This window comes from Schistocerca gregaria, chromosome 5 (genome assembly GCF_023897955.1).
Source record: "Schistocerca gregaria isolate iqSchGreg1 chromosome 5, iqSchGreg1.2, whole genome shotgun sequence".
Classification (NCBI taxonomy): domain Eukaryota; kingdom Metazoa; phylum Arthropoda; class Insecta; order Orthoptera; family Acrididae; genus Schistocerca; species Schistocerca gregaria.
The window spans coordinates 356,385,973-356,406,822 of NC_064924.1; positions in this window are offsets into that span (position 1 = coordinate 356,385,973).

Consider the following 20,850-nt stretch of genomic DNA (forward strand, 5'->3'; position numbering starts at 1 on the left):
CTCTGGAGTACCTTCTGCTTCATTTACTGTACGGCGAGCAGTTCCCTTTTCCACTTCCACTCTGAGACCCTTTCGACTTACTCGTAGTTACTGCCATCCTCAATGGAGAACTGACGCCGTCTGCTGCGTTGCGGTCTGCTCTTAGCTTCCCCTCACCTCTAACACAGAAAGCTAGCTAGCTAGTTGGCTTCCCTGTTCCTCTTCTACTTTAGTAGATACTCGGGCACCCCACCACGATTAGGTTATATTGCTTAGGGTAATTTAACAGATAATGATTGTAAAACAGTTTTCATTTTCTACTTGGCCTTTCCCGTTCTTCGACGGTGTCGGCGTCGTTGCATGCGTTTTGGCAGTGTTAGAGGCAGTTGGTGGCCGGATGCCATTCCTGATGTTACTACTCCACCCCGGATTGAATAAGTGTACCTCATCTGTCTGCGTCTCGAGTAAATCGCAGGTTCAAGTGTGAGAACGATCCCAAAACTTTTGCATGGCATATTTCTGAGATTTAGGCATCCAAACAGCTGACAAGAATCATACACTGAAGTGTGGAAAAGAGGAAATGTTCGATGACGTTCAGTTTCGCTTTCGGAAAGATGGAGGCACTAGAGAGCTAGTCGTGAAGTTACGCTTGATAATGGAAGCAAGTCTGAAGAAAAATCATGAGACGTTCATAGCATTTGTCAACCTGTAAAAGGGTTCGACAAGATTAAGGCTGTGCAAGGTATTGGAAATTGTGAGAAAAATCGGAGTAAGATATAGTAAACAACAGGTAATACATTATATATACAAGAACCAAGACTGATCAGTACGGAGGGCTCTGCTTACAAAGGGGGAAAGACAGGAATGTTGTCTTTCGCCCCTACGTTAAATCTATACTTTGAAGAAAAAATGACGCAAATAAAAGCAATGCTCAAGAATGTGATTCAAATTCAAGGAGAAAAGATGTCAGTGATAAGATTCACTAATGACGCTACTATTCTAAGTGAAAATGAAGAATTAAGCATCTTTTGAATGGAATAAGTACAGAATATGGTCTAAGAGGAATAACAGTGAAAGACGAAAGTAATGAGAAGCGAGAGCAGCGAGAAACCCAACTAAAAATTGGTGGTCACGAAATAGACGAAGAAATTCCCATGCCGCATGAAGCATTCAGGACATAAAAAGCAGAATACCACTGTCAAAGAGAAAATTCCTGGCCCAAAGAAATATACTAATATCAAACATGGCCTTAATGTATGTAAGAAATTCCTTATTTTGTATGCTTGGAGCAAAGCATTGTGATACCTCACAAATAGGTTTGGGACAGTTTTAAGGAAAACAGATGGAAGATGGAACCATGTATGTCGTATTTTGTTGTTTCATGTTATACAGGTAATTACTTAATTACAATATTATTATTAGAGTTCAAAAACTTATTAAAAGAGTCAAAATTCTGAGAGTCAAAACTTGAACAGACTCAGTTCGTTAGAAACCAATTTTAACAATTGTGCCTTTAAGAGCAGGGCATGAAGTCGGAAGAATACAGTTCCCAAAAACAAGGAAAAGTCACACCAACCTAGGCGTGGCAGGAATCAGGTTCAACAAACAGTTTTATTGACCAAATGAATTTCAGTCACAGCCATCAAATGAACTAACAATTGGAAAGTTTAGGTAAGCGTTATACAATTGGGCCACATTCATCCAAATACAAGAAGAATCACAAGTCATGTCATTGACTGAAGCTGTAATAGCGCCGCTTGGCGACGTACAACCCTTAATACAAAAGAAACCCTTAAGCAATAAGATCCACAGTCCCCCAAAACAGACAAAGGGTGATATAAAATTTAAATATAAATCCCAACCCGTACATTCCAACTAAACAGTAACAACAATCTTCATTACATATACAGTTGCCCAAATTCTAAATAAGTCGAAAGTACATGCAGTTGAAATGTACTTTCAGTTGGTACAATCCGGAAGAAACGTTGACACACCTTTAACAAATATATAACTGATCAAAATTCAGAGTAAGCTAGGAGCTACAACAGACGGCTACCACTGCCAACGAGGAACGAGCAGCTAAATTTCACTATTGTAGTTAACAAACTACTATGGACCAAGGCAACGTTTAACATCTTGTACTGATAAGTTCCAGGTCTTAAACTTAAACGCGTTAAGTAGTAATAAGAGTGCAAGGTTTAAATGAGCAGTTACAGAGGTATAATGAGGAGGAACCTCGGACTTGAAGTATTTCTGAAGGTGTTTTTTGTGGAATGTAACCTTGCACAGAAGTGAACAATAAACAGTTCAGTCATCAAGAGAATAGAAGTCTTCGAAAAGTGCTACAGAAGGATTCGAAAAGAGTGTAGATTGGGCAGCTGAGAAGATACCTTGACTCGAATTTTGGAGAAAAGAAATTTGGCCCAGAACTAGATCTCTGACGCACTAAGGAATTGTCAATTTGGCAATAGGAGATAAGCCGTGCCTTGAATGGAAGAGGGCGTCACGCTCTCAACTGAATTCATCTGTAGCCAGAGGTCGTGGCTGGCCGCTTAATAAGCCACGGCAGCAGGGGGCTCGATCTTTTGACGTTCGGCCGTGTTCAGTGAAGTTCGCCGAGGAGCAGAACCTGGTCGCAATTTCACTCGGTGTTTGCTGCACTGGCCTCACATTCTGGGCCCTTAGTTCGTTGCCCATATCCTTAGTGGTTCACTCGGAGTGTGCTGGCCGTGGCCGCTTGGACGAATCAGTGTGGCGCCGGCTGCGCGGTGTTTAGCGCGATGCTTCGTTGTGTCGCAAGCTGTGGTTTTGGAACATGAAACTTGCTATGCGAGCAGTTGTTACAACCTCTTCTGTGGCTGTAGCCGACTGTCTTGTTTTTTCTTCTCCATGTGTCATTGCTTGGTATTAATTTGTTTTTCCGGGACCACTCAAGCGAGTTAAATTTGAATGTAGACAACTTAGCCTGCCTTAAAAGTGTATTTCTGGTTTCTGTTTTTAAGAATTGTTTCCCTTTTTAATTTTGTTGTTCATAAAGGAATTATGTAAAGACTCTCTTTGGCTTCGTCTGAATGAACTGTGTAGCCAGGGTAGCTTATAAAAATTGGCGAATAAATTCCGTTCTTTCTTTGTGTGTGTCGACGTCAAGATTACTTGGCACAGTAACTCGTGCAGTTGTGGCCCTCAAGTGTTGTTAATACGACGAAGCGGCTATGCGTGCAATCTGTGTTTGTATTTAGTCCATTTGTGAGAGAACTTGACCATTATTGAAGTCCAGGTTTTCATTCTTATGGTTCTTTGGACGCCTGTTCATTCCTTATTTAATTTTGGGCTTGAGATTCAGACTATTTCATACATTAAATGTACTCGCAATTGCCAAAATGGGCAATCAGTTGCTGTAGAATGGAATGATGACAATGAAAATTTGAGCCGGCGGGACACGAACCCGGATTTCCCGCACCCAAACTTCCTGATCACAAATGGTTCAAATGGCTCTGAGCACTATGGGACTTAACATCTGACGTCATCAGTCCCCTAGAACTTAGAACTACTTAAGGTTAACCAAACTAAGGACACTACACCCATGCATGACCGAGGCAGGATTCGAACCTGCGACCGTAGCAGCCGCGCGGTTCCGGACTGAAGCGCCTAGAACCGCTCGGCCACCGCGGTCGGCTCCTGAGTCACAACCTGTGTGAATGTCCAAAGGGACTTTGCATCGTAATTCAGAACAATATAGGCACTGCAATATCGTGTTAATGCACCGACACCGGACAAGCGACTTTCAAGTAACGTGTCTCACTTGTACTGGAATAGCTACACATAATGGATGTACGATTACAGGTTGTAGATGCGTGGTTGACGACATATCAAAGAATGGGTCTGGCAGCGAGCTAAATGGTAAGGCGAAATCCAGGTTCGATTCCCAGTCTGGCACAAATTTTCACTGTCATCATATCATTTTACAGCTGATATGGTCCATATTCGCATCTGCGAATACATTTAATTTGTATCATAACGGCTGTAGTCGCCACAGTGCAGGTTCCTTTGGACACACAGTCACTGCAGTATCGCAGACCATTACAGGCTGCACCCTCTATCTCCAGTGTGATGACATAGACCCTATGTGTTTACTAAAATTGCTTGGCTTTTAGATCAATTTGAAGTAAGTTCCTGAATCTGTGAAACTTACTGAGCAGTTTGATGTGCGGGTTCTTCTCCTTGTATGAGAGCATTTGCGTTCCATAGTTTGGACATATTTTCCATTACTTTTTGTGTATATCCATTTTGCTTTCTGAACTTGTTCATAATTCGCTTAAGGCGTGTGTCTTACTCACCGTTTTGAAGTACATGCTTTATTGAAATTCATTAGGGTGGACTGCATACAAGGGCAATAGTCTTGTGACCAATTACAGACTGTAGCGCGTTAACATGAAGCAGAGCGCTCTGCTTCAAAACTGCTTGTGTCGCAGTCGTAAATTATTCGACACTTTCTTTGAGTTATCAAGACTGTACGTAGAAGTTTTTGATGTCTGAAGATGGTCGTAATTCCGAAACGCGTAACATGTTCTAATAAAAGAGTCAATTGAACATGACATGACTTTATTGCGATTGTACAGCTTGGTTGCATAAACATTATAGCAGGCCTCAGCCGGAATTTTATGTCCTGTATATCATTATTTACTTGCACGATTTATGTAATATTGTAAAGGAGACTGATTAATGTAATAAACCGTACTTAAAATTCATATGTATTGAGAATGGTGTTCAGTCCTCTTAGCACCGTCCTTCCATAGCCAAGGCAACGAAGCAGCAAACCGCGTTTCAGCAGGAAGTGCGGAGGGTGAGTAGTACAGACTGACTGAGGCCTGACAGTAGTAAGCACCTTCAGTTTGGTGTAGTTTGCACTAGTTATAACAAGACGTAGCCGCTCGCACAGTGAAGAATAGCGTGGAGAGCTGCTTAAAACCTGTCTTCGATTTACAATCACCAATAACACTCATACTAAAAGGTAAGAAGGACAATAACATTTCAATCGACGATTTTCTGTTCATTTGAAGGAAAGGAGTAAAATTTAAAGTTTTTACCAGTCCTGAAGAAGAATTACACGATGTACTAAAACAAAAGGACAATCAAATAGTACAGAATATGGACTGAGAGTAAATCGAATATGTAGGTGAGCAAGGAGAAGTAGCAGAAACGTTAACAGCGAGAAACTTCAAACCAGAATCTGTGATAACAAAGTAGTTGAAGTTAAGGAATTATGGTATCTAGACAGCAAAATAACATACTACGTACGGAGTAAGTAGATCATAAGAGCAGACTAGCCAAGAGAAGTCTACTAACGTCAATCGTAGGCCTTACTTTGATGAAGTTATTTGAGAATGTACGTTTGGATCACAGCATTTTATGGTAGTGAAACATGAACCGCGGGGAAACCAGAACAGAAGAGAATCGAAGGATTTGAGATGTGGTGCTACAGACGAATGTTGATCCCTAGGTGGACTGATAAAGTAAGAAATGAGGAGTTCTCCGCATAAAATAGTGACAAGAAGAAGGTACAGGCTAATAAGGGATCCGTTACGACATCACAAATTAACTTCCATGAAGTGTTAGGCGACGTACCGCTATTCCACAGAAAAAATTATTAGCATAAATTGGAGAGGAGCGAGTAGGATCCATTCACTGAGGGTTCTTTATAAATATAAATAAGAGTAGAGACAGTTCAGCCATTCCGGAAATAGAGAATCTCCTCGATTTTTGCCTTATCGATACTGACATTGGCAACAAATCAGTGCCTGGGTTCCAAGACTTTTGATAATGTTTTAACTTCAAGTTTCACGTCGGACAGCAAACAACAAGAAATATTTTCCGTGTGATGTAATTAAAAATTAAGAGTTTTCCGGTTTTTTCCTTTACCTTGTACTGTGAATCCTTCGCAAACCTTCTGGTCATGATTCTATACGAACGGGAAGTGCCCTACACGCTTTGGTGAGTGAGTTTTCGAGTATTAAACTATGTGGCATAAATAGAAGTGTCTTTTGATTGCACTGAATTAGAAGATAATGTTTATTATACCGCCAAGCGACCACTGACTTGAGAATGGCAGTGCGGGATTAGCCGAGCGGTCTCAGGCACTGCAGTCATGGACTGTGCGGCTGGTCCCGGCGGAGGTTCGAGTCCTCTCTCGGGCATGGGTGTGTGTGTTTGTCCTTACGATAATTTAGGTTAAGTAGTGTGTGAGCTTAGGGACTGATGACCTTAGCAGTTGAGTAACATAGGATTTCACCGACATTTCAACATTTGACTTCAGCATGCGACATAAATTTAAAAATGATACGTCTACCCTTTCCTGGTAAACAGGAATGTTAACAGATGGACGGACAGTCAGTGTCTCTCATAGGAAGTGAGAAAAACTTTTTTTCGTGCGATATAATTACAAATTCGCTCTTTTCGGATTTTTTTTCTTTTAATTGTACTGTGAAACTTTCCTCCTTGGCAAATTTCATGATTCTAGACCATCGGGAATTACCCTACAGAATTTGATGAATGACTTTTCGTGTATCAAAATATGTGACATAAACGGCCGTATTGTTTGATGGCACTGACTTAGCAGCTTTTTACATTGCCAAAGGAGCGTAGACCTTAGTATGTGACAGTAATTTTCAACCTGATATCTGGACGCGAGAGATGGACAACAACGTGGTTCGGAACGCTAGAGACGAGGACGGCTGCGTGTGCTCCACAATCATCTGCTCACGGACGCATGCCAGCTGGGGCCTGGGACGGCAGCTACTCGGCGCAGTGTTACAAGTGACTGTAGGCCGTCCGCGCCTGGCGACAGGTCCCAATTAGCTGGCGCGCAGCGCAGGTGGTCGGCACGCCACCCACCCGCCTGCTACTGCCTCTGGCTGCGCTCATTTGTCGCTTCTGGTCGGCGGTGACTCGGGGAGTCGGAGCTGGATTAGCGGCCGTCTCGATCCGGAGCAGCAGCAGCCGCCGGCAGCAGCCACCAGCCTCATAATTACGCCTCGCGTAGGCCCCTCCCACCGGCTCCGAAGGAGAATCAATTTGCACGCGCGCCGCACCGGTGCAGAACGTGACATGAATATTTAAATCCCAACTGCTAATTAAGGGCTCTTTAAAAGGGACCGAAGCAATTTAAACGACTTCCGCTTCCTAACCTTCTATTGAGAGGACGCTCGTTAAAGAGACAATGCGATAGGGGCTTTGAAACAGCGAATTTGCAACAGATAATGGTGCCAACATAATTAATTTTCACGGGTAACAGCCTCCAGGCGGCTTTTGAAAATGCAAGGACGGGGAGAGTTTGTTATGGGTTAGTGGAGGAGATGAATACAAGAACGAAGTCGACAAATTTCTGGGGAGAGTGTGTTTGAGGTATCTTCAAATGGCTTTTTCTCGCTGTAAAATAAGACAAGGTTAACCTTTCGTATTAAAGACTTCATAAGTGGATCTTTTCTCTGCAATAACACTTTTGTTTTTACTTACAGATTCTAAACAGTTCACACCATACTTACAGATAATCATTTGCCTTGCCTAAAGTCATTGCATCATTCATCTCGTCTCACAATGGAGTGTTTCTTCCCCTAAAATTATGAAAATTCAGCAAATATGCGCGGCGACATCTTTGCCTTTTGTAGTTTTACCGAAAAATGCAGTAAGGAAACTACAAATCCAAAGTAGCTCGTGGACCTCACGTTTGCTTAGGCTCTGTGCAATCAACTTGTAGTTCTTATACATTGCAAAAATAAGAGTAAAATAGTAAAACTTTACGTAATTTCATCTGCGTCGTACACTGGGTGTCGCACGATGCTGTTGATACTATCAATCGATGTATTTAATAAAATCAGTATAGATGCGTTTGGTCTCCAAGGTGTGAAGATGGAATGAGTACTCTTAAATCGATATCGGATGTAGTATGAGTAATCGTTATCAATAATGCGCAGAATGAGGCGCTCTGTAGTATTTCACAGAAAAAAACCTACAAATGCGACTATGCCTTGCACTCGGACGGTTCTACAAAAATAAATGAATAAATAAACAAATAAATAAATAAATAAATAAAAACGGAATTGTGTACACAGGAAGCGGAAATTTCCGTTACTAACTTCTAGGATATGTAGAGAGTGGCGCGTACACAACGTTCTGAATAGAAGCGTATGTCCGAAACCGCACAGTTTCCGTTTTACGACAGTTTCAATTCAGATGTGTAACGCGTTCATGTCTGCCGAGAGAAAGGGAATAGCGGTCGCTATGATTTAGTGTTTGGTTCATATCTCTTAATACAGTTTTCGGTACATGAACTTTAGCTAAAATACTGAATTGTTCTTTAGATTTGGTTGGAGGTCCCTATCTGTCATTAGTATCGAGAAAATTGATTTGATGTAGCACATTCATTTTTGGTTGCGCATTCCGGCGATGAAGCAACAGTGAAATATCCACAACATTTCTCGTGAAACTTCCCGATCGATTAAAACTGTGTGCCGCACAGAGACTCGAACTCGGGTCGTTTGCCTTTCGCAGTTAAATTTTTCTTCTGTGAAGTCTGGAAGGCAGGATACGAGGTGGTTCTGTACTTCAGGCGGTAGGGCACTAGCTCCCGAAAGCCAAAGGTCGCTAGTTCGAATCTGGGTCCGTCACAAACTTTCAGTGTTCAAAATGGTTCAAATGGCTCTGAGCACTATGGGACTCAACTTCTGAGGTCATCACTCCCCTAGAACTTAGAACTACTTAAACCTAACCTAAGAACATCACACACATTCATGCCCGAGGCAGGATTCGAACCTGCAACCGTAGCGGTCTCGCGGTTTCAGACTGTAGCGCCTAGAACCGCACGGCCACTCCGGCCGTCTTCTTTCAGTGTGCTCGAAGGTTTCATGTAAGCACACAGTCCACTGGAGATCGAAAATTTCGTTCTGGGAGAATTAGTCTCATTTGATACACAGTTTGAGATATCGAAATGAAATTTTGACAAATGATAGCTTGCAAAGTGGAGAGTATTTTGCCATATGGTTATTATGCGAAAACTTCATTATCCCTCATGTTATTTCACTGATTACAAACTTTTTCGATGAAAGAATAGATTTTTAAGAGTCATCGATAGCTGGAGAATCAAGAAGTGCTGTGGCCTGAACAACAGCATAAGTGGAGATATGAAACGTTTATTTTTGACCGATGAGGTGCTTTATTATAAGCCGTTGAACACACGTTTCCTCACATCTTCACTTAATACAGTACTGTTTCTGAATTTTTTCGGAACTGCGTCTGCACAACACATTAGTGAGGCGACGCTGTGTAGAGTATGCTGCGTTTTAGCAAAAGAAGCAAATTTTAATATCGCAACAAGAGAAATGTAGGTTTCACTCAAAATTTGCCTATCATGACGTTTCTCTGTTACAAATGGTTAACAAGCCAGGCGAAAGTAAAATGTTGCTTTTGTTTTACTGTCAGCGCAATTATCATTAGATACTAAATAAAGCAGAAGTGACAGATCTTTTTTGAATGGTCACCATGAAAGTGGACCTTGACCTGCTCCAGTTAAAATTTACAAAAAATGCGATCATAGACATCAATTTAGAACGGCATTTTCCCTTCAGCGTTCGGAATTTCCCCTAGAGCGCCTGCCCACTGTTTTAAAACTTAGAGGACACTTTCTGGGCCTTCACTTTGATAGTGATGAGGCGGTGCAAGCAGAGATGACGTTGTGGCTCCATGAACAAAGTCGAATTTCTACAGTGACAATATCTGAACCGTAGCGCTCGATTCGATGCATCGCTAGCGGGCTCGTTCGCAACCCTATGCATGCAGAGTTGAGTGACTGCTGGTATGAGGAAGGTCCGAGAGAGGGCGCGAGTGGTACGCCGGCAGCGAGTCAGGCTGCAGTGTGTGGAGGGGGCCCCACCATGTGAAAGGGGAAGGCAGTTACGAACTTGGAGTGGATGCGCAAGTGGCGCGTGTTGAGCTGAGGACAGGGACCGTGCCCTGGTTGGTAGGGCGGCTGCCTTCATGTTGACGAGTGTGGTGCTTGGTGGTGGGTATCTGCGCTGGGGCGTGTGAAAACCTTCAGGTGCTGATTTCCATCCAGGAGTTTTCAGCAACCATGTGGCCAATTCCTGTTTCTTAATCTGGTACGATATGTCGTCTGATGAGTGCATGTTTACATGTAAAGGACGAAGTCCTTCGCTGCTGAAACGTTCTAGCTGAGCTTAGGCACAAGAATTCTGTCGTTTGTTAAGGTGTAATTAGAGACTGAAGACAGAAAAGGTTCCGAAACAGTATAATTTGCGAGAGTCTAAATGTTATACATTCACGCCTGTTAGACAGTTTGCTGTGCTCTTATAAGCCTAATATTATGCCTTGAGTTTCGGGGCCGTTATTCTTGTTCTGGGAACAATATTAATTGCCAGACTTGTGGTTGAGTTCCCAGTTCTTATAGGCTAAATTCAAATCCATCGCTAATTTTTATAGACAAAGTTTGTGCGAACCAATGTAGGAATGCCACTCTCACTTTCCGTAAGTGAAATTGGTATGTATCCCATTTGTAATCCTTCATCCTTGTGGTTAACAGTTTGTTGATTTAGAATTTTAGTCTGCTGTAGTTGAGTCCATCTGTGGGCCTGTATCATCTCCCCAAATGACGGGAGACAGTTTGGGGCACGTTTCGGCTGCCCTGGTCGGCCACGGGTCTGGCGCCGCTCTCTTAGCCACCGATCGACGCACCGGTGGTAGGAAAGGCCGGGCCATCACATGTCGGTCTGCTGACTGTTCAACGGCGGAGCTGTAAAACAGTGTTAACTTACTTTATTAAACACATCTGGATTTATCCTAATGGTTGTTAACATTTAAGTTCGGAAATTATTTCGCATTGACCTGTTGATATTTAATTAATTATTTGTTGAGTTCGTGACACGTTTTGGTATTAAATGTCTTGTAACTTGAATTTGTAGCAGTTAAAGCCATAGTGAGCGACGTGGTGCAAGCTTCTTAGTTACAGTTGTTAATTGTAAAGTTACTAACAGGTGCGCACATGGTAAACACCATGTGCGCATTTTTCTAAAATTGCAAATATTGTTCAAACTATTTTGAAAAGTTAAATTGTTATTGACAGATGATTTAGCAAGTACCAGGTGCGCATTTTTCTACAGCTGCAAATTTAGTTTCGTTTTATTTGGTAGTAGCTGTCCAGATATTTCATTAAATCTAAAATTTATTGAAATGTTGTCCGCCCCGATAGCTGAGTGGTCAGCGTGACCAATTGCCGTCCTACAGTGCCGGCTGGCCGCGTGGGATTAGACGAGCGGTCTTACGCGCTGGATTCATGGACTGTGCGGCTGGTCCCGGGGGAGGTTTGTCCTTAGGATAATTTAGGTTAAGTAGCGTGTAAGCTTAGGAACTGATGGTCTTAGCAGTTAAGTCCCATAAGATTTCACACACATTTGAACATTTTGATTCCCTGCTGGGTCGGAGATTCTCCCCGCTCAGGGACTCGATGTTGTGTTGTCTTCATCATCATTTCATCCCAATCCGGCGCGCAGGTCGCCCAATGTGACGTCGAATGTAAGAAGACCTGCACCACAACGGCCGGACCTGCCCCGCAAGGGGCATCCCGGCCAATGACGCCAAACGCTCATTTCCATTTCTATTGAAATGTTTACGAACATCTGCTTTGCTGAATATTGTGACATACGTTTCTTAACTATAAATTGGCTACTGTGGTCATTCGACTATTTCACACACGAAGAAATTTGCATAAGTGTGTCCATACAGACACTGGTTAAACTTATAGAAATAAATTGTCTTCAAGCAAGCTGTGAATGATGTTGCTGCCCTAACTCTTCATCTCCACAGCCTTGTATGCTGATCTTTACCACCATGACTGTCCTTTCAGTATCAACAACCCGGTCTTCTGTTTGGTTCAAATGGCTCTGAGCACTATGCGACTTAACTTCTGAGGTCATCAGTCGCCTAGAACTTAGAACAAGTTAAACCTAAGTAACCTAAGGACACTACACACATCAATGCCCGAGGCAGGATTCGATTCTGCGACCGTAGCGGTCGCTCGGTTCCAGACTCTATCGCCTAGAACCGCACGGCCACTCCGGCCGGCCTTTCGTTTGGAGAACTGTCTTTGTCGTCAGAGTTATTATGTTAAGAAATAATTATATAAACATGAAGAATAACAAAATGTAAAATGTTAATAAAGTTTTTTTTAAAAAAAACGTTTTAAGAGTTTTCACATAAAAAATGAGAGGTATTACTTTTCATCACGACTTCGTAAATTTTCTAAATGATTGCTAAGGAAAATCAATCATTTGAATTTGCACATCTTAAGACAAGGCATAAGATACATTGCACGGAACTCAAGAATTGTTTTCTACACTGGCGCCTGTCTTTATAATTCGAATTTATAATAGCACGCTGCTACACCGGTGGCGTTTCAGTCTACCTATTTCAGAAGGCATCCAGAAGGCATAAGGAAAACAGGGTATTTCCGTATCAGCGTGCAAAAATTTAACAGGACATAGAGGATGCTCCACTAAACAATCTGAGGTAGAGAACCTGGGTAAGGAGAAGTCAGTTTAAGGACATAATATGAATAAAATCACACCACTGTGTAATTTTTATTTATGTTAGTTACAGATAACTGCAAATACCATCCTTAACGCACTGAACGTACCATTTGTACTATATCTTATAAAATGTGTTTAAACTGGTGGAAATCTAAATGCAGGCATGACCTCGGCGAACAGCGTTCTGACGCACCATGAGTCCATGACAGATATACCTTGTGTGTTTCCAACCACGTCACAGTCAGCTTCAATTCAGGCAACTAACTCCATCTCCGTATCCATTGGGGTCGCATAAGCTAGTGACTTTAGATATACCCATAGGAAATAATCAAGGAGATTCAGGGCAGGTGACCTCCAGACCATGGAATAGGACCTCCCCTTCCAATCAAGCGACCCAGAAATACACCACTGTGATGGTTGCGGACATCCATACTGAAGTGAGGCGGTGCACCGTCGTGAAGTACCCATAATCGTCTCACGACCAGCCAAGGGTATGTTCTCCAATTACACAGGTAGAACTCTTTGCACGAACCTCAAGTACAGAGGCTATTTAGACGACCAGGTAGACGATACGGTCCAACGTGACTGTCGCCTACAGTGCTAGCCCAGATATTTACAGCAAAACTTAATTGCTGGTAGACTCTACTACAGTGTGAGGGTTTTCCTCATCCAACGTATGGCTATTCCCGCTGTTCGGAATACCATAACAATTAAATGAGGTCTCATTAGTAAATAACACGATTTCAAGGAAATCGGGTCGAGCAATCCGTTGTTAGAACAACCATTGACAAATCCGAATCTTGGCGCATAGTAAGTCACAATGATTGCATGGACTCGTTGTAGATGATATGGGATAGTTGTTGTTCATGAAGTTCTCGCCACACGCTAGTATGTGTAGTATGTGCAGCGCCCATGTCACGTGCAATGCGACGAGCACTTGTCGTCGAGTCCGCTGCAACACGTTACAGCACCTCCTATTCAAAATCGGATGTGCGAGTGGTTCTCATGTTGCTAGGTCCCTCGTTTCTCCATTCCAATGAACCGTTCTCCCGCATTCGTGGATCGAGAGAAATACTCGTCGTTACGGTGATGCCTGATAGTAAATCGTTCGCTGTACAGCCTTTCGGCAGCGAGAGCATTCCAACGTACTTCCCCATACACAAGGTGCATGTCAGAGAGTTCTGCGAAATTGTACCTGTACCTCTGCATCTTACTGTATTGTACCTTCCTGAATAGCACTGAGTAGGTCCCTCGTTGATTCATAACACATTCTATCATAGGACAGTGTAAATACGATACAGCAGAGTAATCTTATTGTCAAGTAAAGTAATCAAAATCTGAGTCATGACTTCCTAGTAATTATACACGTCTTCATTGTTTCCTTGCCCAGGAAATAAAGGACGTACATGTAATTAAACAGTACAGTATGTGTAAACCTTTACGTGTGTTAGCTGTAAAAATATGGAAAACAGTAATGCTAGACAAACCGGTTGACAAGTTTATATCTGTATCTACTTAAGATTTCTTCTCCGCCCCCAGGTTTCCTACCTCAAATTGTTCAGTGAGGTATGCTGTACATCCTGTAAAATTTATGCACGCTGTTATTGAAACAGTACTGCACTGAAATCGACACCTTATGACGCATCGTGGCCTTATTGTCGCTTAGAGAATACTATGTGTCTACAAGCCGCTATGCTGGGACAAACCAACGCAGCTTTTGCTTAAAGGCTCTTCGACAATATTAAAAGAACAAATCGGTGACGCTTGATTATACACTGAAGAGCCAAAGATATTACCTGCGTAATACCGTGTAGGGTCCACGCGACCACGCAGAAGTGCTGTAACGAGGCGTGAAATGGGTTACACTAATGTCTGAAGAAGTGGCGGAGGGAACTGATACCAGGAATACTGCAGAACTATTCATAAATACGTAAGAGTAAGACGAGGTGGAGGTCTCCTTTGGACAGCACATTGTAAGGCATCCCAGATATGTTCAATAATGTTCACATCTAGGCAGTTTGGTGGCCAGCAGAAATGCTTAAACTCAGAAGAGCGTTCTTGGAGTCACTTTGTATCAATTCTGGAAGTGTGGGGTGTCGCATTGTCCTGCTGGAATGACCCAAGTCAGTCAGAGTGCACAGTGGACATGAATGGATACAGGTGATCAGACAGGATGCTTACGTACGTGTCACCTGTCAGAGTCGTATGTAGACATATAGGGCGTCCCGTATGACTCCAGCTGCACACTTCTCACACCATTGAATGCCACATTTTGAAGAACATGGTGCTGGCTAAGGGCGTGATGATACCGACCCTTGTGTGTAGGTTTCCTGTGCACACTCTGGCTGAGGTGTCCATTGGTTTTCCTGTGAACGAGGACGTCATGGAAGTGCAATGCACCATTCATCTCTATTTCTATCATAAATGTAATGTAGCAGTGAATGACATGCAGATTTTATAATAATTCTCCTAGTTTTTCGTTTCCATGCGGGAGATAATAAAAGTGTCTTCGACGTAAGTATAAAAGTGGCTTGTCTTCTCTGGAGCCAGGTCCAAAGTGATGTCTTCAGATTTCTGCATAAAAAGTTTGGCTATGGGTGAGCTAACGGACTTCCCTCGCCACCCCTCGCCACTAGTCAAAATACTGGCGGCCATATAGGAAATGTGATGATGTCAATATGTGTTTAAACAATCCCACATTATACTATCGAATAACTGGGAGAGAAGATCTATGGAATCTTTGACCGAAAGACGCGCAAACAGGGAGACCACATAAAAATTAAGCATAATATCGGCTTCCCCAAGTCGCAATTGTTTAATTAAGTTTATAAAATCGTCGATGTTCTTGGGGAGATGCACACGGCTTGCTATATGCTGCGTAAGGAGGCTGGCCAGAAGTTTGGCCAGTCTGTAAGTTGGTCCCCCAATAGTGTTCGTAATGAGGTGAAGAGGCGAACCCCTTTTGTGATTCTTTGGTAGCCCAGGTGGTCTCGCTGCCTTAGAGACCGAATTCTTCATAACGGCCTTTCCAATAATGACTGTTTCAGGATCTCTATTGTGTTCCTAATTAATCTGGACGGTGGGTCACGTGGCACTTCCTGTAGGTCTCCTCCTTGAGAATCAACTAAATTTTAGCATCGTAGTCAGCTTTATTTAGAATGGGGCAATTTCCATGTAAGCTGGCAGAACAACGATGCGAGGATCGTTGTGCAGTGCGTGAAAACCGTTGCGTTCAGCTCTAGTCAAGTGAGATGCCGATGGTCAAGTTAGATGGCGATGGGTAGGCCGCCTGGAGTGTCGCCGCTACTACGTCGATCAAACAGCACGCATTATGGAGAACGCCCGACGGCACAGGTGAGGTGTTTACGGCTATGCTATTCTGAAAAATCATCCAAGGCAGGAGTCCTGACACATTATCTACGAATCCTGGAATCCAGTAACGCTGGCAACTGATGGGTTATGCATGGACATCGTATCAACCTGTTCAAAAATGGTTCAAATGGCTCTGAGCACTATGGGACTAAACTGCTGTGGTCATCAGTCCCCTAGAACTTAGAACTACTTAAACCTAACTAACCTAAGGACATCACACACATCCATGCCCGAGGCAGGATTCGAACCTGCGACCGTAGCAGTCCCACGGTTCCGGACTGCGCGCTTAGAACCGCGAGACCGTATCAACCTGTACCGCATCAAAACAGCCTTAAGATGACGCAATGAAGCGTCGAAACTGGTAGTGACAAAATAAAATAAAATCATAAGGACGGCTGTACGTGATTTTATTTTTTATCACAGGATAAAGTATTCTTCTTGTCGAATATTCGAAAATTCATGTTGTCAAATACTTCGTCTGAAAACTGAAAAAATTTGCTACTTACTCTTCTTAGGGCATCGGCTACTCGTATAATGTTGCATAACTAAATTCAGAACACAACTTCGTTTCACTCCTATTTAATGCTATTCTACGGCAGAATATGCCTGTCCTATTTGGTATAATTTAACTCAACGAAACCTGCAGAATTATAACAGGTTGCTTGAAAGCTACTCCAGTCGAATGGCGTTACCACTTCACAGGAATAGCACAACCACCTTTTCGATGAGAGATAGTTGCGAACAAGGAAACAAAGGCAGTGGAACAGAAAATTGCGCATCCTCTACGACTGAAGTCAAGGAAGAGTTAGGACATCAAAGGAACTTAGAACCACTGCTAAAAAACCTAGGTTACAACTTTAGAGGGCTATGACTTACCGTCCACCTGGTCGGAAAAGAATTGAAGCTTTACTTCCAGGCCAAGACACGGAATGGACAACTTGGAAGTCCCTGAGTAGAGTGAGATCTGGAGTTGGAAGATTCAAAGCTATCTTGGCAAGATGGGGATACACTGATCCAGATCATATTCGGTGTGACAGTGGAAAAGAACAGAGAGTTCGGCACATGTTTCGGTGTCGATTATGCTCAGTTTCCTGTGCAGAAGATGATCTTCAACAAGCAGCAGAAAATGCACTGCAGGTGACCAAGTTTTGGTCAAAAGTAATTTAACCATTACTGTGTAAAATGTATGTACATGTACCTGTATGTTTCTGACAGGAGAATAATGAAACGAGCAGTCTTCCCACGGCAGAGTTATTAACATTTTACCCGTATGGGAGCCTTATTCAGTCATCCAGAATGTGTTTCCTGATCCATTTAAATAAGTGTGGATCATCTGAAAACACACAGATACGTTTATGTTCATACTTTGCATTTGGAAAGCAGGAATTTGTCTCTGTCATCTTAAGACCTTTCCACGCGGATCGAATTTTTGGGTCGAGGTCACACACTGTCGCAATAATATTGTACCGAACATCTTCTATGAAAAGATGATAGTGATTAACTGATCAACTGTTATCTGTGTTTCAATATCGTGGTAGCCTGGTTGCTTCCATCCTGTAAACGAACCAAATACCATAAGAAATAATACGTTATATGCGGTCCTATTACACTACCTTTAACAGAATGGTGTATATCTATATCTATTTCGTCAAATGACAGAACAAATACACGATCAGCTTCTCACAGCGCAGATGACTTTGCTTTGATTAGCTGTGAAACATTTTCAAGCACATCAGGAATCCATTTGAAAGAGCGTAATGTCCATTTCAGTGTTATCAGTCCTGTAAGTGGATAACCAATGTGATTCCATAAAAACAAATAACACTTCCAAGACACAGCTCGAAGAGTAACTGCTTTGAAGCCGACCGCGGTGGTCTAGCGATTCTAGGCGCTGAGTCCGGAACCGCGTGACTGCCACGGTCGCAGGTTCGAATCCTACCTCGGGCATGGATGTGTGTGAGGTCCGTAGGTTAGTTAGGTTTAAGTAGTTCTAAGTACTAGGGGACTGATGACCACAGATGTTAAGTCCCATAGTGCTCAGAGCCATTTGAACCATTTTTGAACTGCTTTGAAAATGTCTTCCCTTTGTCGCTTTGCTTGTTTCTTTCCACTGAGCAAGCAGTTTGTCTGCATTCTTGAAAATAGTTTGCATAATATTTCAGTCACCTTCTCCTGTACCCCCTTCTTTTCAAACTCCTGCTGATGTTTTATTTTCTCAACACAAGCTTACACTTCTAGTTGAAGGCACATGTCACATTATCTCAATATTGCATACATAGCTGTCAGTTTTTGTTCCTGTTCTCTAATTTTTTTTCGCGTTCACGAAGGTTTCTGATTTGCTTACTGTCAGTCTCACATTAACGTGTAACTGTTGCCTCGTCCATTTTTTTGTTTTGTTTTGGGAGACACATTAGCCAGGTACTCAAATACTATTTGCATGGTCTTCCTTACCTGTAGCCTGTCTGCCCTATTTGAAGAAACTGCATCATCAGCACTAGCATTACCACGCACGCTGTGAACATTTCCTGATATATTTACACTCGGTGCTGCGACTGGTTCAAGCACATTCCTTGTCGTAGATCTGCTCATAAGTCACGGACGTAATCATGAGGCGTGAAATAAAACACGTTTGATGTCGTAACACGGAAGCAATCTTTTCGATCACACTTCATAATCCAGGCTTCTTGCAATTGAGTGTCGTTTGGGAACGAGTGGAAGATTACATCCCAGCCTCTTGTCTTCCTACTGTACAACAGGTGTCCCTCTGCAGCACAGCCAGGCATTTTAACACAAAGTTTTTATCAAACACAGCAAAGCACCACACACATTATCAAACACTGCAACACTGTTACATCTCTCGATATACAAAGGAACTGTGCGTTCTCACTAGATCCTATGATGGCGACACGCGCAGAATGACAATTTGTTTAGAGACCTGTGCATCCCATTTCGGCACCACAATTTTCTATTCTGTTCTTCACGTCTCATCTTACAACACACAATCTGTAATATCCGACTTACGTATTACGTTCTGTAACTGTTTCCAATCAACGATCGCAGAAAAAATTGTTTAGCGATCTGTGCATCACATTTCGGCATCACTTGGCAGCAACGATTATCGACAAAATTTTGTACTCTATCCGACTTACGTATTACGTTCTGTAACTGTTTTCTATCAACGATCGCAGAAACAATTGTTTAGCGATCTGTGCATCACATTTCGCATCACCTGGCAGCAACGATTATCGACAAAATTTTGTACTCTATAATTAACGTTGCTTCTTACAGACCACAATACCTGATTTCCGATTATTTAGTGATCTGAACATCACGTCGCAAATTACAGCGCACAACATGCAAATCAGATTTAAAGTTACGTCTTGTGACGGTTGTCAATTATCGAACCTACACATACTCGGTTTATCTCATGGGTTACTTATATACATACATGAAGTAATATATGCCTGCGAGTAAATTACGTATCGTACCATTTATTACATTTCATTATTTATTCATTATTCATTATTTATTTCACTTATTTTATTTATTTATTTCATTTATTCGTATCATTTATTTCATGAACGACGTCCAGTTTTGCATCAAATGTAGCTATCGTAATTAACTATAAAAGTACGAACACAATGTAAAGCTAAAGTACATAGCAGAGTGCACGTTGTGTGGTGGCATCAGTCCTTGAGAAAAAGTGTAAGAGAGGACTGCGGTACTCAGAATGAGGACATAGCGTGGAAGCAGAAGTTTTCGTAGCTGTGCAGCATACAGTTGTTTATCAGAGCGCAAACTGTGACGTTTCAGCGCTGTTCGCAGCAGGCGACATACCTAGTGTGCCGCAGTCATGGAGCACCAGTTTTAGCTATAACGTCAACCTGTGGTAGAGGTGAACTTCATCATTTTAACGGTGTCTATTACAAATTTACGTGCTTGGATGTAGCTGAATATCGACGAAAGTGGTGAAAGTACGTCGTAGGTTCATTAACAAGTAATGTCCTTAAATTGTGTGTCAATTGGTGCTTTACGACCTGTTTTTGTTTCAATTGTGTGTTGAAGGACTCCCTTAGCCTGACAGTGCTCCAGTAAATCTGATTGTATTGTAGGCCACAAAAATTTAAGTGACAACTCAGCGTGAGGTAACAACTAAAATTATGAATCAATTTTGGGACAGGCCGGTTTTACTAGTAGGAACTCTTTGTATGTAGCAGTAAGATTGACGACTTCCATAATAGCCCTTTTTCGTGGAGATTTACACGTAGCTCGGCAGAGGTATAGAGCAACAGTAACATTTATGAGAATACCGTACCCAGTTAAGCCTACCGTTAAAGTAAAAGATGAAGTCAGATAACTGCAACAGACTTCTAAGTTCTGTCTGAATTACAATCACCAGTACGTCCCAAACAGAGAGTTCTAAATTAATTCTCTTATACTGGTATTTCAGTCCATTTTGTTTTGAGGAGGATTTGTAACTTGAACGTTTCTTAAAATTTCAAATATATTTTTAATTTACAATTCTGAGTGTACTTACCACACATACATTATATAGAGCATAGCTATTGTGCTACATGTTCTTCTCACAGATACAATCAAAATTCTGTGTATATACAATATACTCTATAATGTTTTCATGGCCATAGTTTCACGCTCCTCCCCCCATGAACCATGGACCTTGCCGTTGGTGGGGAGGCTTGCGTGCCTCAGCGATACAGATAGCCGTACCGTGGGTGCAACCACAACGGAGGGGTATCTGTTGAGAGGCCAGACAAACGTGTGGTTCCTGAAGAGGGGCAGCAGCCTTTTCAGTAGTTCCAGGGGCAACAGTCTGGATGATTGACTGATCTGGCATTGTAACAATAACCAAAACGGCCTTGCTGTGCTGGTACTGCGAACGGCTGAA